At 42.7% G+C, this 16,283-nt stretch overlaps 1 protein-coding gene across 3 annotated transcripts in view; it reads right to left on the bottom strand.

The window, feature by feature from the left end:
- The window catches only part of ZNF609 (zinc finger protein 609), an 85,300-nt gene extending 70,515 nt beyond the window's left edge, over window positions 1–14,785 (bottom strand). For all 3 annotated transcript variants that reach the window (XM_063142859.1, XM_063142858.1, XM_063142860.1), the window contains exon 1: window positions 14,681–14,785. The gene's annotated coding sequence lies outside the window, so the exon portion shown is untranslated. The remainder of the gene's footprint in view (window positions 1–14,680) is intronic.
- Window positions 14,786–16,283: the final 1,498 nt, after the last annotated feature.

Below are 16,283 nucleotides of genomic sequence, written 5' to 3'. Positions count from 1 at the left end.
CAGCTGGCAATCTTCCAACAAGGAATTCGAAGAGAAGTCCTGGAACAGAACTACTAAGGGAGACAACTTCTCACTTCAGAACGCTGCACCCATGTAGTGCCAGACATAAATAATTCAGCTCCATTAAGGGTTGCAACCTCTATTAACCATTGCTATGTTCCAAGAAGTAGCAATGTCATTAGATACCAACCTGAAAGTTCATTTTGAACTTGCAGGCCCTATTGAAATCTAACAAATCTCACCAGGCAATGTTCAAGGAAGTACTACACAAGGGCTTAACACACAGTGCTGCTCTCAAGCTAGTCACAACAGCCTCCTTTACTTATGACCTTTTGCAGTGAAACAAGAAGCAGAGAAAGCCTAATTGGGAATGATTTGACACCCAAAGGTGAATTGATCCCACTAACAGTTCAACTGCATACAAAGAGAATGTCTCCTACCCGTGTGTTCAAATCCGCAGAGCTCTGGGATTAGCCTCTGGTTGCTTCCAGACATGACTGACTGCAATTTTCACCCTGATTAACTTCCAGGAATGCCTGCACTGAGGAACAGCAGAAACAGTGGAAAATCTCCAGCACCAGGCAACTACTGCTGTAGAGCACTGCAAAGCTAAAGGGATTTCAGATAACTGCTCCGCCTTACTGGGATCAGGCCAAGACAGCATATGTGCCCTCTGGCTCCAGGCAGCCCCCGGGAAAATTAGTCAGGAACAATCACAGCAATTGGAGCAGAACAGGGCAAGTTTCAAGCAGCAATGTCTCAGTCAGACAAATATAGATGATCCTACCTCGGACAGGCCCAGAATCTTTCCCTGTAGCCCAGGACCCAGCTCTGTTAACCCCATCTGGCCCCTTTAAAGCCCTCTTTTCCAGAGACCAGGATGGAAACATGAGCAGTTGCTGTGTTCTGGAGGCACTCCTCCCGCCATCTCTTGCTGGCAGCCAGCCCACGGCTTTCCTCTATACACTACCTCTACACAGGATCCTTTTTTGTTTCCTTTTACGACTAAAGAAACTCAGGGGGATGCATCTTGCTTTGCAGAGGAAGCTGCAGCACTCCTAGCTCCTCACACTAAAGAGCTGTGCTCCCTCCAGCTGCCTTGTTTAGGTTGGATTTTTTTAAAGCAACTCCCATGTCTTTTTGTAGCTTTCTTTTAAAGATGTTGCTCTCTCCCTCGCTCTCTCTCCAATGATGAAAACAATGTTGAATGAAAGCCAGCTGGCAGCCAGTAGAGGAGACGGAGAAATCTGCACAAAGGAGCTTCCTAACTCCCTGCTTTCAGTTCAAGGAACTGTCTGCTAGCAGGAGGAGGAGGGAAATTTTTGGTTCTCCCTATTCTAGGCAGACCATATCAGACAACAAAAATGTGCTATTAGAGCCTGCCCACCCCCCACCAGGGTTATGTTTACAGTACTGATGCACAGCTGTTAACTAAAATGTTGCAACACACAGCATGCGCAAGGTTGAACCAAATGACTAAATGTCTAAAACCAGAATTCTCCAAAATATGAACTGAAGGACTTCAGTGTCACTTTCTATTAGTCTAATTGGGAAACAAACTATGGGCAATGTCTGCCCAGCAAATACTGAGAAAACTGCAGCTTGTGCAACCACTGTATCATGCAGAGTTGAAATAAAACAGTCCATCTCCTGCACTATGGCAGTGCATCCTACAACAATTACGAGGTCTCAGCATGTCACATTTCTTAAGAGGAGACTTTATCTTTAAAAGGCTATATCCTGTAGTTGACATGTCTGACCATGAGCTATATTTGGAACCCTGTGATAATTCATAGACTAGTTTTAAATATGAAGATCCTACATGTGACATTTTTCTGCCCCTCACTTGACCAATAAATATATCAAACAGATAAACATAATCACAGAAGGGGATTTTACGCTACTCACAACTTGTAAAAATCTCTTTGGTGTACAACAGACGAGGAGGGCACCACAATGAACAGTTTTAAGCCATAAACAGACAATGGTGTCAAGGTTACCATTTTTCTAATGCAACTATCTATTATATATACTACGAATTAATGTTTGAGATGATGCATCAAAATCCAGAAACTGATAATCAGCTCCACTTCTGGGTTCATGTCTTCAAACAGGTCTGGGCAACAATGTTCACTTACAACAAAGAAAAAGGAGAAACCAAGAAGCAAAACGACTCCAGATAGGCTTAATTTTTAATCTATCTCTGTAATCTATAATAAAAGCATGATCAGACTGTGAATCACCTTTATTTAAATGGATGCTGTAGTTGAACCAGGTTTGGGTTCAACTACAGCATCCATCTAAAGGGACTTCATCTATTCTACAAATGGGTGCACACTCAAGCAGCAGGAGGGAAAAAGGACATTGTCACAAAAGCCATGATATTGCAATGATATAGTCAAAACAAGCAACGCAGGCCACATATTTCAAAAGGATTTTTAAATGCCTAAGCTACCAGGCAATCTGATTCCTGAAAGGAAGGGAAAAATCTTTCAAGGCTCCAGTTAAGGCATCTAATTGAACTCATCACATGTCTTAAGTGTATACGTCAGTTATGTTCTATACTGTCTTTGGAATTTTAGGGGAACTAACTTTAGAATTAAAATCCATTGATACTCAAAAAGATGTGCTAATAGCTGCAAGTAGCGCTCTGTATGAATATGTATCTTCAAACCACCATACACCAGTTCCAAGAGTGATTTTAATCACCTATTAGAGAAGGGTTCTGTGTTTGGCTTTCAATTCAAATTTGTTCAAAGATGTGTGCCCATTTGTTCTGATGCCCATAGCTAGAAAAATATTTCAAATTCCTAGTCACTAGCATTTTATTTATTTTGTTTACTGCAGCAGCTTAACAGTTTATGCAACAGCACTATCTGGGGCTCAAAGGAGAAAAACAACGTTCTAGACAATGGCATCACATTTTTCACAAGGAATATACAATATTTCCAATCCTTATTTTTATGTTCTGCTTTGACTTAAGTAACTTTTCCCTTTCTGTTGTATGAATGGCCTTGGATATCTAAAATGAAACACCTGCATTCCCTTTTAACTGTCCATGTTGGACAGTCCCTTCTTTATGACTGGCATTTCAAAAGGCAGATTTCTCCATTCCTCCATGCTAGTATAATCCTAGTCGGTCTCCTTCAAGTCTGAATCAAATCTGAGGCCACAAACAGAGCCTGACATAATTGCATGAAACCTTATTAGCCATGAAGGCTAAATGAAACCTTCAGGTTCAGCGGCAGCATGGCACTAAATACTATTTATTTATTTATTTAAAACATTTGTATGCCGCCCTATATCATTAAGATCTCAGGGCAGCGTACAGATACTGGAGGACAGAGAAGAAGGCTATTGCCTTCATGCCCTGCCTGTGGGCTTTTCAGAGGTATCTGGTTGGCCACTGTGGAAATCAGGATGTTGGTGGTTGGACTAGTGTGATCTTTGGTCTGATCTAGCAGAGCTCACCTTATGTTCCCCATTCCTAATTATTTCCTTTCCCCTCCCTTCCAATTTCCCTTTCCACCTTCCTTGCTCTCTATGTGCCTGCAGACATTATAATACTCCCTCCAAAAATGTCCCTGAGATAGGCCCATCTTCGCATCTCTGAAATTAAGTGACTGGAAGACAGATAAAAATCTCCCTTTTCATCTGCTTTATGTATCACCATCTTAGGTCTACCGTCACTTACTCAATACTCAGTATTTTTCCTTTACAGAAAGTTGATGCAGGATATTATAAAATTATTTAGCTCTGGATTTTACTGCAATAAAGTCATCTCTTTTAGCCCAAAGTTCCTTTGCACCATATTAATTATTGTCTCTTACATTTTATTTGGAACTTTACATAGAGGTCAGAGATTTGTACTGACAGGCAAGGGCCTAAAACAACTGAAAGTCAGATAGACTGTGCAAGTCTAGCAATTAAGTGGAGGACAGTTGAATCAGAGAATCTTGAAGGTGTTAGTGGAAGAGAGGCAGGGGTGAATCGGCCTGTTTTGAGCCTAACATTTTACAGTAACCTCTGATACAAGTACCAGCAGCATAAAGTCAGCTCAGCATTAGAATGAAGGACTGTAAAACATTCATATGTGACAGGAATCTTAGCAAAGTAGTTTTCACTGCACCTTTCTTCTAATACATTAAACAATAAAATCCATAACCACACTGCAATGCATACAAAGGAGGGCTAAATTTGGCCTTTCAATAAAACATGCTTAAATTGCTGGCATGCACAACAGAAAGCAGCGACAATATGAAAAACTCTTGGCTCCTATGGAAGTCCACAGGACAGCTTGGGGTAGTCTCCAGAATGACCAATCTCAATGATCCAGCCAAATTGTGGCTATACTATGCCTGCTAATATTTCAGACCCTAGGTAATATCTACTCTTGTCGTACAAAAGGGCCAGACTCACAGATCACTACTCAGAGGTGCAGTATTCATCCACATTGACAGTACAACCTTAAGCATGTTTACTCATAAGTGAGCACCACTGAACTTTATGGGGCTTATTCCCTGGTGTGTGCTTAGCATTGCAGCCTCATTCTATTATTGACATGGCTCAGAGTCATTGCTCCAAGCATTTTAAAAACACAGAATTATAAAGCCTAGTCTCACAAAGATTCACTACATCCAATAAATCCTTCCCTGCTCTGAGCAGCAAATATCTGCTATCTATTTTAGGAGGATATAAAGAACATACAGCAAGACTGTGCTACAAAACTAGCTCTGCCCATTTGTGTAAAACAAGACTTGCTCCAAAAATATTTCAGCTCCCACTATTGAAATAAGGACAGGAGGAGAAAGATGGGGATGAAGAACAGTGTTGAGATTTGGGAACAATTTGAGCCAGCTCTAATTTTAGTATTCTGTGTGGCTACTTCATACATTTGTGGGGTTTGAAGGTAAATGCCTGTTCCAGACCAATGAGCAACCAGGGAAAAGCAATTATTACTGGGGACTTTTAAAAAAAAACATTACCAACTTCAAAGCATCCATGGCAAAGGCAGGCTAAATAACTGAATCAATCCAAATAAGCTACAAGCAACACCTATAACTTCAGCCCTTGGAGAAGCAAACAAGAGAGGCCAGGTTCAGTAGGGGCAGCTGCAAAACAAGGGCCAAAGACTGCCCAGAGATTGACCTCTACATTGACCTCATGGCCTGGAACCTCAAGCAGGTCACTGCAGGCTGTCTGCTTCATGGCTTGTTTCCTCCATCCTAGGCCCCACTGCAGCTGGGCAGCAGACAGGCTGGATCGAAGGCCTCCCCAGGGAGATCACAAATGGGCAGCTCTGGAAGCCTTGCTGCCTTCAGTACAGACAAAAAATTATCAGATTCTGAACATGAAGGGGCTGTTGCTTTATTGGCTAATGGCCGCAGTTCCATTCGTTCAATAACTAATTAAGCAAGGCATGCTGGGGCTAGATGGGGCTTTGCATGCAGCAGCAGAATGTTTACCTGCACTTGTGATCTTTCTTCTGCTGTCATGTGTAACAGCCTGGAAACTGAAATTTAAAAATTCAATTCCTGGAGCAGGAGATCCACTTGCACTGCAACGTTGAAACAATCTTCTAATCTGGATTCAACAACTCCCGGACTTGTAGACTAGGAAGGGCAGGACCTGCACAACAGTTTAAGAAAGCCTATCCAAACCTACCCCTGCAAAGTTGTTTGACTACAACACCCACCACCCCTGACAATTGGCTATGCTAGGTGGGAATGGTTGACTTTGTAGACTGAAATATCTGGAGAGCTCTGCATTGGGGAAGGCTGGCTTAAGAAGCCCCATGGCTGCTTCACACATTATGCTTTGAAATATGGAAATGTATCCCTGTGAACTGAAAAAAGCACATATCATAGCTTAGTGGTAGAACACCTGTTTTGCATGCAGAAGGCCCCAGTTTCAATCCCTAGGTTCTCCAGCTAGGGCTAGTAAAGAATCCTGTCTGAAACCCTGAAGAGCTTCTACCAATCAGTTTCAACAATACTGGGCTAGATAGACCAGTGGTCAGACTCAGTTAAAGGCAGCTTCCTATGCACCCTGGCTGTGAGGATAGCACAACTTTCTCTTTTCCTTGAAGTAATGCACTAGAAGGACATACCAAGGGCCTATGTGGACTCTGAGGAATGGAATATACTCCAAAATACTAGTTCCAAGAAGTAGCCAAAACATTCAACATATATGTTTCTCTTTTTTTAGAAGAGGGCAATATAGAAGTGTGTGGCATTTTAAAATGTTTGAAAGGTTTACACTGCAATAGGTTTTAAAGAAATTAAGGAGGGTTTTCACCACCACTCATTTTAAAGCAGAAGACATTCAATGATTGTAATCATACACCAGCAACAACTGCAACATCTGTGGCATCAATATCATAAATATTATAAACTGAAATTATACAACTAGGCACATATGAACAGGCAAGCATCTCTACACAGAAAACAAAGGCAGGAAGGACTCTAGTTCCTGCTCACCAGGTAGACTTGGTTTTTCTACACACTAGGCAGGTAAAAGATGTCACCATTCCTGCCTACCATGTTTGCATAGAATCCCACCACTTTGAGAATAGCGTGCATGTCATCTTCGTGTGCACACATCCCTTTACACTGAGGTACAAAGATTTTTTCTGCCTGATTAATCATGTCCATAGACAGAATGCATTACACACCAGTGATATCTTGTCTAAATATCTGCTCTAGTCTTTACACAGTTATTACCAACAAAATCCTTATACTGCCATAATATTGCAATTGGCAGTGAGTTCCCTTTGCTATTTGATTATTTACTAATAAAAAGATTCTTACTCAGGAGTTCTAAATTATCAATAATTTAATTTATGGGTTAAGTAGCTTGCACATCAGAAACAACTGAGAACACGAATAGCTTTTCTTCATATAGGTGCAATAGAATGGCCCACTGTAGAAAATAAAAATAAAAGTACCTGATGGTGAAGAGGTAAGAATGTAGGGCTTGGAACTCATTTTGATCACTGTAGGTGTTTGCTACAGAAACTAAGCCTTATTTGTCTAAAGAGACACAAGAGAATCACATAATGAAATCAAACATTATTAAAGGATTGTCTGTAGGTGAACTCTGAATTAAAACTAAATATTAGTTTGACTAGGAAGAGGCCCATTTAGAATGTAATGATTTTTTTGTCTCTGAGTGGTCATGATTTCACTAACTGAAGCTAGCATTGGAATCCATCCAATTTTTAAAAGCAAATGGACAGCTAAAGTCATCACTGCAAGCCAAACCATCAAACTTCCAATGCCTTCATTGGGATTTAGAATTAACTACATGATCCACAGCATATATTCTTAAGTTATGCACTGAAAATATCTACATTCTTCAGTTTATATGTTCCAACTATCTGTTGAAACATAGTTATAGTTAATGCAGGCTAAAATGGTAGACATAAGGTCTCTAGGCTGCTTCTACATTGACAACTATTGGAACATGTTAAACCAGCTACATACCACATTCTTCATAGGTTTTGTGAATGAATTTCTTCAGTTCTTACCCCTCCCTTCTCCCTACTATTTATAGCACAATAATTTGTGTATACCCCTCCCCATTCTAAAATGACAATGAGGAAAACTTGTACAGGATATCCAGTACTTAGGCAGGGGTTGAGTGTATACCATCATTTTTGCCTCTTCCCCATAGCTTTTATTCCTATGCGTCTGCCATACCAAGCCCATATTCATTTTCCATCTAAGCAAAAATATTCTAACTCTGCAGCAGACACCCAACTTAAGAAGAAATATATTGCACAAATTAAACACATATGCACATGAAATAAGTTTGCTTGACTGTTTAATACCCATAGTTTATTCTGAAAGCAGAATATGGATTTCTTTCATGAAGTACAGCAGCATATAGCCAATCCTATTGCCCATTCCAATTACCAGTTTTTTTAAAAAAAGACTGGTATGGAACAGTAAGATAATATAAATCATTAAGAAATCATGGCAAAAGTATCCAACTTACAGCATGTCTCAGTTGGCTATTTCCATATAACAAAGCAATACATCAAGTACTTCCAAAGGTGGAATTAAGAGGCATTTAAAAATTAATGATGAATGTGAAAAATGTACATAGACATTTTGTAGCTGACCTTTTTAAATGATGGACTACGTAGATGTTTGGGGGAGTTTTTAACTCCGTGTATTTCATGCTTTCTACTGCTGTTTTCAGCTTTTTTTAAAAGTATCATTAAACATTGAAGCCTTTTCCACTGTCAAAAGACAATGTTTGATATATGTAAGAGTTTAGGTTGCATTGCTGGAAGAGGCAGAGAGTATTATGCACACCTATCACAGGCTTCAAGCACAAGAAAAACCAAAACACAACACACAAAACCAATTGGGTCTTTAAGTGCCTTTAGTCATCTGACAATGGTCTGCCAAACCTTCTGTGATCCCTTTCTCTTCATTCAAATGCTCTCTACCCATCCGTTTGAGTTTTAGAAGAAAAGTATTGGAAAGCAAGCAGTGCCATCCTGAACAAACATTGCCCTGAATGTCATGAAACCTGGTGACATTTCCTAGTGTGAATAAACAGAGTGCAGGGATGGACTGTTTCAGTTGCAAGTAGGGAGGTTCATAGGAAAATCTGGCAACATAATGACAAAAAAATACAGAAAGAAAGTGTGTTGATGCGGAAGCACAAAAGTCAAATGTTGAGCTTCATGTACCAGCCAAAGAATTGAATTGCTGCAGAGCCAAATGTCCAATGGCAAGGCAATGCCAAATATTCAGTGGCTTTTTAAGTGGCATTTCAACCAGACTTCCACCTTGCAAATGACTCCCCTTAACCTTATCATCAGGAGCAACGATCCAAATTAGTCACTTCTCAGAGGGTTCAAAACCCTCTGAAGCTTTTCTTTGTGCTGCTGCCAAGATATTCCCAACTGATACTGGTCTCAGAAGCCTGAGACACCACCTCAGTGTTGGTAACATATATTTCTTTTCTTTTTTAAAACGGAAAGAGCTTATTGCATCTGTGAAGCGCTTGGTTCAATCACAGCAAGGTAATTATTTATTGAGATTGCACTTGAACGACATTATCAGAGAATTATATAGTCTCCCCTATGCATCTTCCAGCAGGGAAACACTTGAGCAGAGGCTGTCCTAAGCAACAGAAGACACATTAACAGATCTTGTCACACAGCTGCTAGTTTTGTTTATAATTTTGAAGCCAATCACTCATTGTACATTATATGAAAGACCAAAGTGCAGGAGAAGAGCCTGCCTTCAGGCACTTTTGTGGGAACAAGCTCTTATGCATAAATTCTGAACACGGGATTTCAAGGACTCAGAAATATCTTTCCAGATCCTTCAGCAAATCTCCAAAGATGTGCTAAATAATTCTCAGAAGTAAGAATGCTAATGGAGAGAGCAGTGCAAACAAAAGGAAACACGTCTTACTGTGCATCAAAAGGTTTCCAACAAACAAAAGCAGCCTTCCCTGAAGCCAAGTAATCACCTGGCTCTGGCCCAGGCTTCCTGCGCCACTTCACCACTGAATAAGCACTGAAGACTGCTCTTTAGCAAGCTACTATTGTTCCTCAATGGGTACAAGCAACTGAACCAAGTTAAACTGTCACCTGCCTCCACAAGGGTCACGGGAGGGCCTCCTGCCCTCTCATTGAGCATGCACGTGATCGACTTGTAGCCATTTATAAAGCCAGACAGACACCATAAAAGAAAAGCTCTTTTCATAACTTTCCAGCAGCAGCTCACCTGGAACAATAATATGCTATGTTTACAAGAGGCCCAGCAGCACAGACACAGAACCCTTGCTCCAATGCTGCTACTCTCAAGTGCAAGCAAGACTCTCCAAACAATACCAGGGGCCCATTATGCGAAGTACATAACTGAATCTCAGCCCCCACCGCTGATTATATACAGGTTCAAGCCTGCTGAAGCAAAAGGTGAAAAGTGACAAAGAAACATTTCAAGATAGCTTCCTGGTGAACGTTTGCCCACAAACAAACAGCAATATAATCCAAACAACAAACCATTTGCCAATGAGTAACACGCATACACTTCCAGTTTACCTATAAACCTCTCTACAGGATCACCTAAAGCCACATGAACCTGTCTGTACACGAAGCTCCTCTTCAAAGGCCCTCCTCAAAGTGCTCCCACTTCAGGTAAGTGGCAAGCTTTTGGTTGTGGCACCCTGCCTCAAGTATGCTCTTCCCAAAGAGGTTCTCCTGACACTCAACTGCATGTATTTTGTCACCCAATGAAAACCTCTTTATTTCCCCAGGCCTTTAATAGATGATGGAATTGATTTTTTGTTGCATTATCTTATTGTCATATGTTTATCTTCTCTTTTTAAATTATATTGTTGTTTTCCTCCTTGTGATTGTTACCTATCTCAAAAATATTATTGAATGTACCTATTAAATAATAGCAGATTAGTGTATGGTGATCAACAATAATCCCAAACTATCACTTACAACAGGGAACCAATTCCATTTTTACCTCAGGTACCAGCAGAAGGAGAAAACAAAGCCAACAATGCTGGTGTCTTATGCATGTCCTCCAACTAATATCGGCAAACTTGCCAAAGTCAGCCCTGCCATAAATCCCACACAATTTTTGTGCTGAACATTGAACAAAATAAATTAGAATTTGGTTACTTTACATAAAGTCATTTAACTTGCACATTTTATTTTGAGAGGTATCTAAGATTCTGCAAAACATATGATGCCAGGGTACAATATAGGGAGGGACAGATAGACATACAGAGCACTGATTTTATGTCCTCCTGAACACTTGAGCATTTGCATACTCTACCTGTATGCTTTCAAACATTACCTCTACTACAATTAGAGAAGAAGTAGGCAACCTGCAGCCAACCAGATGTTCGACTGCAACTCCCATCATCCCTCACCATTGGCTATGCTGGCTAGTGCTAATGGAAGTTGCAGTCCAACATCTGGAGGGCCACAAGTTGCCCATCCCTGAATTAGAGGAAGAGAGGCATTTGAAATATTAGAACTAAATTCTCAAGAATATGAATCAGATGCCAATTCATATAGTTTTTCAACATGTAAACTTACAAGCAGGAATTTTCAGAAGGGAAGTTGCAACCTACTACATGCCACAGATCTCCAAACTATAAGCATCTATAAGTAATCAAATAGAGCACAGGACGATACCAACTGGACAGCCTTAACGTTTCAGACTTGTCAGAAGACACATCCATTCACATTTGGTTACTATAGACTACATCGTATCTAACCATATCCACACATTAACACTTCTTACCAAAAGTTGGCAAAAAAGCATCCAAAACTAACGAGAGTTGGAGGGGGGATCACCTAGAACTATGGTGATCCTTTCAGACATGAAAACAATCTAAATGAGGGAAACCACAGTAAAGGTAGCCAAGAAAAATGAAGAGCTAGCTAAGGATTGCATTCTTAAAAAGAAGATACAGTACTCTTCATATTTATTAGAAAATGGAAGCCTGCCAGAGAATCACTAGGGCCATTAGACATCAAGGTTTGTGATTTCTCATTTCACACAATGAGGATACTGCAAGAAAAAAAGCTACAGAATTCTTTAAATCTGTCTTGGAACAAAGAGGATCTCAAAGATTCATCTCAGTTAACTAATTTGAAAAACTTTCACACAGTCACATGACATTCTGAATTTATGAACTCAAATATAATTGATCATTATCAACATCAATTTGTAACCCTTAACATCTACTTCTAAGCCAGACAATTAGAAGGTTGCTAATTAATGTCAATTTTCTTTTTAAGGAAAAATTCCAGTATACTGGTGGAAGTTATAATGCTAGTGAGCCAGATCTGAACTCCAGACAACTAGCCAAAAAAGACTATTAAGGACAAACTATTTAACACACATGAATGTTCAGAAAAAGTGTACTTCATAAATCTTAAGGATGCTTTTAAAATGTTAATAAGGATAATCTAGTTGGGACAGAGGCTTCTGAAAAAGAAAATCCCCAGGATTTGCACTGAGACTTGTTCATAATCTACACATTTTTAGTCCAAAAAAGCGCTGTATGTAGTTTATAGTGCAATCCTATGTCTACTTTGAAAGTCCCACTATGTTTAATGAGGCTTGCTCACTAGTAAGTGTTTAAAGATTGCAGAGGTAGGATACTGGACTAAATAAAAACTTTAGCGATCCCTGTTATGATCACAACTGTAGAACTCAGAAGGGCAATACAGGTTTTTAGCTACAATCTACTTCACAAATTTAGTTATATCACAACTATTCAAGCCACAAATGTAGCTTGAAAACAAGCAATTTTGTTGGAGACACAGTCATGGTTACTCCTTCACAACATTAATGTTACAACAACATCTACAGATTATGAATCCCTTTTAGGGATTCACAATGCATGCAAGATTTGCTGTAATCTCTGCTGAGCCCACAAATTTACAAAGCAATGGCTATTACATAGCGGACACAAACCCTGGCTGAATATATTTGTGCCCAAGTCAAATAACCATCCCAAGTACTATAAATCCCAAACGCAGGCAGAAAAATACAAGCACCTAGTAGCGATCAGACCCAGACCATCTTCGATCTGTACAGGATATTTCAAACTGCCCATTCATTTCCTCCTACAGCTGTCAGCAACTGCTAAGCAGCCTTCACTTCTTCACATCAAGGGCACTGCTGAGGAGCTGTCATTTCCCAGAGGCAAGCACACTTCAGAGATAGAAAAAGCAAGGCCCATATGATATAAAGCAGCAAGAACAACTAGAAGCACTGCAGGGATAAGATAAGTTTGAATACTGTGTTCTCAATGCACCATCATTCGAAACACAATTGAAATGTACTTTACACAGTGAGGCAAATCATTGAGAACACTGATTCTGTACAGTTCTGAGAGATACTGAAAACAGCAGCATGGTTTCACTACACAGGCACACAGCCAACTTGCAGTTAACCACTCACCCAGAACAAGTAACAATTTCTTCCAGGCAAGAAGTTTTACAAGAGCATCATTTACACTGCCCATGGCCCACAGGTACAGACAAGCATATCTGGGCTTATCCTTCAAGCTAAGTAAGCCATCTTTATGACAGCCATTACTGAACAGAAAACAGAAGCAACCTTGCTTCCTCAAAGACAGGTGTTCACAAGGAAACACACACAAAACAGACTTATCATACTCAATACACCTTAACAGGTGTACACTACCTCTCTGTTTGATTACCTGAACAGACTTTGGACTGGTTTACCATCACCTGATGATTGCACCATCAAATGGCGGTGTGTATGAATGAACGCAAGGACAGATGAAGCACCATAGATAGAACTTTCACATCTCACTTTGAATTATCTCAGACACAATGCTTTTCAATGGTTAAGTCCAAACCAAGAGTCACCATCTGCCAGTTCACACATGACAGCAGACCCTAAGGTGCTCACTAAGCAAGTGTGTGGGGCAAGCTGGTTGGCTGACCTACACATGAATGATCAACACAAAAAGTGCCTCAATCACCTGCACGGTTGTTTTACAACTGCCCTACAGTGGCAGCGGCTGTAAAAAAGGGTAAGCAGAGCCACAGAACTTATGTTCACAGCATGACATACACAGGGGGGGCAGTTCACATAAATCAGCGTTGAGTGTTGCCCAAGAGTGGACCTTGACGCTCCCAAGGAAACTGTGGAGGTCGCAATGGCATACGAAACGCCCCCAAGTGACAAGGAATCGCAGCACACACATCCACAAACACATAAACCAGCCTTTAACCAAAATGTGCCGCTACGCACTCCCCTTGGCAAACCCCGGAGGCCTCAAGCGACACTCCGTGGTGACCCTGACCGTGCCCTCTGAGCATAAAAGCCTCCACGTTCAGCATAAAGGAACCCACTACAATTCCGTGTCATTGTGCCCACTCAAGCCCAGGCAACCTTTTGCCACAACCCTTCTGTGAGCCTTTCAGAGGTGCCACAAAAGGTATGCATGTTTGCTGCAACCGCCTCCAAAGGCTGCCACAAGGCTGCGTGTTTCTGCTGCAATCATCAGAACCGGAGTCACCTCCAATTTTAGGGAGCTGTGCAGGAACAATCGGTGTGTGTGTGTGTGTGTGTGTGTGTGTGTCTGTGCGTATCTGTGTGTGTGTGTTTCTCTCTCTCTCCCCCTGTGGGACCAACCACATGCCTGGCTGATGCGGTGCTGCACACAGGACCCGGGCGTGTATGGCACAGCTTGGCTTTTGTGTGTGAGCAGAAAGACGGGACCTACCTGGACTCCGAATTATTTTGGGGGTGGAGGGGGGCGCACAGCGGGGAAAGAGGGAGGCTAGCAAAGACCTCCTCCTCCCAGGTGTGTGTGTGGGGGGAGAAGAGGCAGGGAGGGGTCCTGTCCTTTCCTCCCCTCCCCCTACTTTTTGCAGGTACTTAAGGGACGTGGGGGTCGTGAGGTACTTGGATGGGAGAAGAAGGCCGGGGGCTCCTCGCCCTCCGCGTGCGCCTCCCTCACGGCGACTTTGGCCCGACTAGAGGCGTGGAGCCAGGCCCGGGCCTAGCGTGCCGCCATGAGGAACCCAGCCCCGGCGCGCTCGCCCCGGCCTTACGCACGCCGCTGCCTCGCTCTCTCGTTCTCCCTTCCCCCCGCCTGCCTGCCCGCCCGGCCGCCCTGGGCTGCCTTTTCTCCTCAGACTTACCCAGAGGTTCCGGCCCGTGCCGGGCGCGTCCCTCAGCCGCCGCCGCCGCCGCCGTCTCCTCCATGGGGCTGCCTCGCCTCGCCTCAGCGCCGCCTCAAGGGCCCGGGCCCGTCATTCTCAGCGCCTGAGGAGAAGGGGGGAGAAGTGCGCGCCGCTCCCGGCCGAGCTCCCGGGTCCTCGGTTCGTGCTCGGCCCTCCCTCAGTGCGGCCACCAGAAAGGGAGGAGGCGGCGGAGGGCGGCCGGTGGAGGAGGGGAGGCTCTGAAGAGCGTGGAGCTCAGAGCCCGGATCTGGGGGGGGGGGGGAGGAAAACGCGGAGGCAGGAGCTAGGAGCGGCAGGGAAAACCCGGGAGAAGGATTCAGCCTCTCCACCTCCCTCCTCTTGGGAACCGGAGGAAAACGTGGAGTTCGGAGTCTCGGGTCAGGGGGGGGAGGGGGGAGGGGAGGCGCCGCTCCTCCTTAAGGAGGAGGAGACGAGCACAGGAAATTCCCTACGCGAGGAGGAAACCAAGGGATCGATCCGTCGCCCGTCGGTCCGTATGCCCGGAGCTCTCAAAAGCACAAAGAGGGTTGCAGCAGGCGAGGCTGAGCCGGCGACGCTTCAGTGCCGCTTTCCGAACCCAGTTGCATCCCTCCACACACACAAATCCAAGGCAGGTTTACTCAGAAGTAAGCCCCACTCAGAGATCTTGCTCTCAAGTCAGCGTGCGCAGGATTTGCAGCCCTGTGTACCACTGCAATGGTATTTTATCTTTATTTTATTTATTCAAACTTTTATTATCTGCTTTTCAGGAAACGCTGGCCTCACAAGGCGCATTTATGTATTTTAAAGCACATAAAAATAGCAATCACAATTTAACCATTAATTTAAGAACGTGAGTTTAAAATCTCCATCAGCTAAAAACTTCAAGCACAAAGCATTAATTGATAAAATGTAGACTGGAATACAACCGTCTTCAAGGTTGTTGGTTTTTTAACTCCAGCAGCAATAAAACCATACTAAAGGTGTAGTAAAAGTGCAGAGCCGTCATTAAGAAGGCCCTGTCACCAATTGAGAGCTCTTGTTGGGCCAGAGAACAGGGCTCAGGCATTGATCTCAACATTCAGGCAGGTGCAAGGAGCCTTTAATATAACCTGATCCCAAATTCTATAGGGCTTTAAAGGCCAACACCAGTATCTGAATTGCACATGGATACAAATACACAGCCAATGTAACTGATTCAAAATGGGTGTAACATGATCAGAGTGCCTATTCTCACAAGCATTCTACCTGTCACATTCTGTACCAGTTGCAGTTACCAAACCGTCTTCAAGAACAGCCCAATGTGCAGCACTTTACAGTAATCTAGCCTGGATATAACCAATGTATATATTGCTAAGGTAGGGTGACCATATGAAAAGGAGGACAAGGCTCCTGTATCTTTAACAGTTGTGTTGAAAAGGTCATTTCAGCAGGTGTCATTTGTATATATGGGGAACCTGGTGAAATCCCCTCTTCATCACAGCAGTTAAAGTGCAGGAGCTATACTAGAGTGACCAGATTTAAAAGAGGGCAGGGCACCTGCAGCTTTAACTGTTGTGATGAAGAGGGAATTTCACCAGGT

Source organism: Elgaria multicarinata, chromosome 16 (assembly GCF_023053635.1).
Source record: "Elgaria multicarinata webbii isolate HBS135686 ecotype San Diego chromosome 16, rElgMul1.1.pri, whole genome shotgun sequence".
Classification (NCBI taxonomy): domain Eukaryota; kingdom Metazoa; phylum Chordata; class Lepidosauria; order Squamata; family Anguidae; genus Elgaria; species Elgaria multicarinata.
This window is presented reverse-complemented; position numbering and strand designations above follow the sequence as displayed.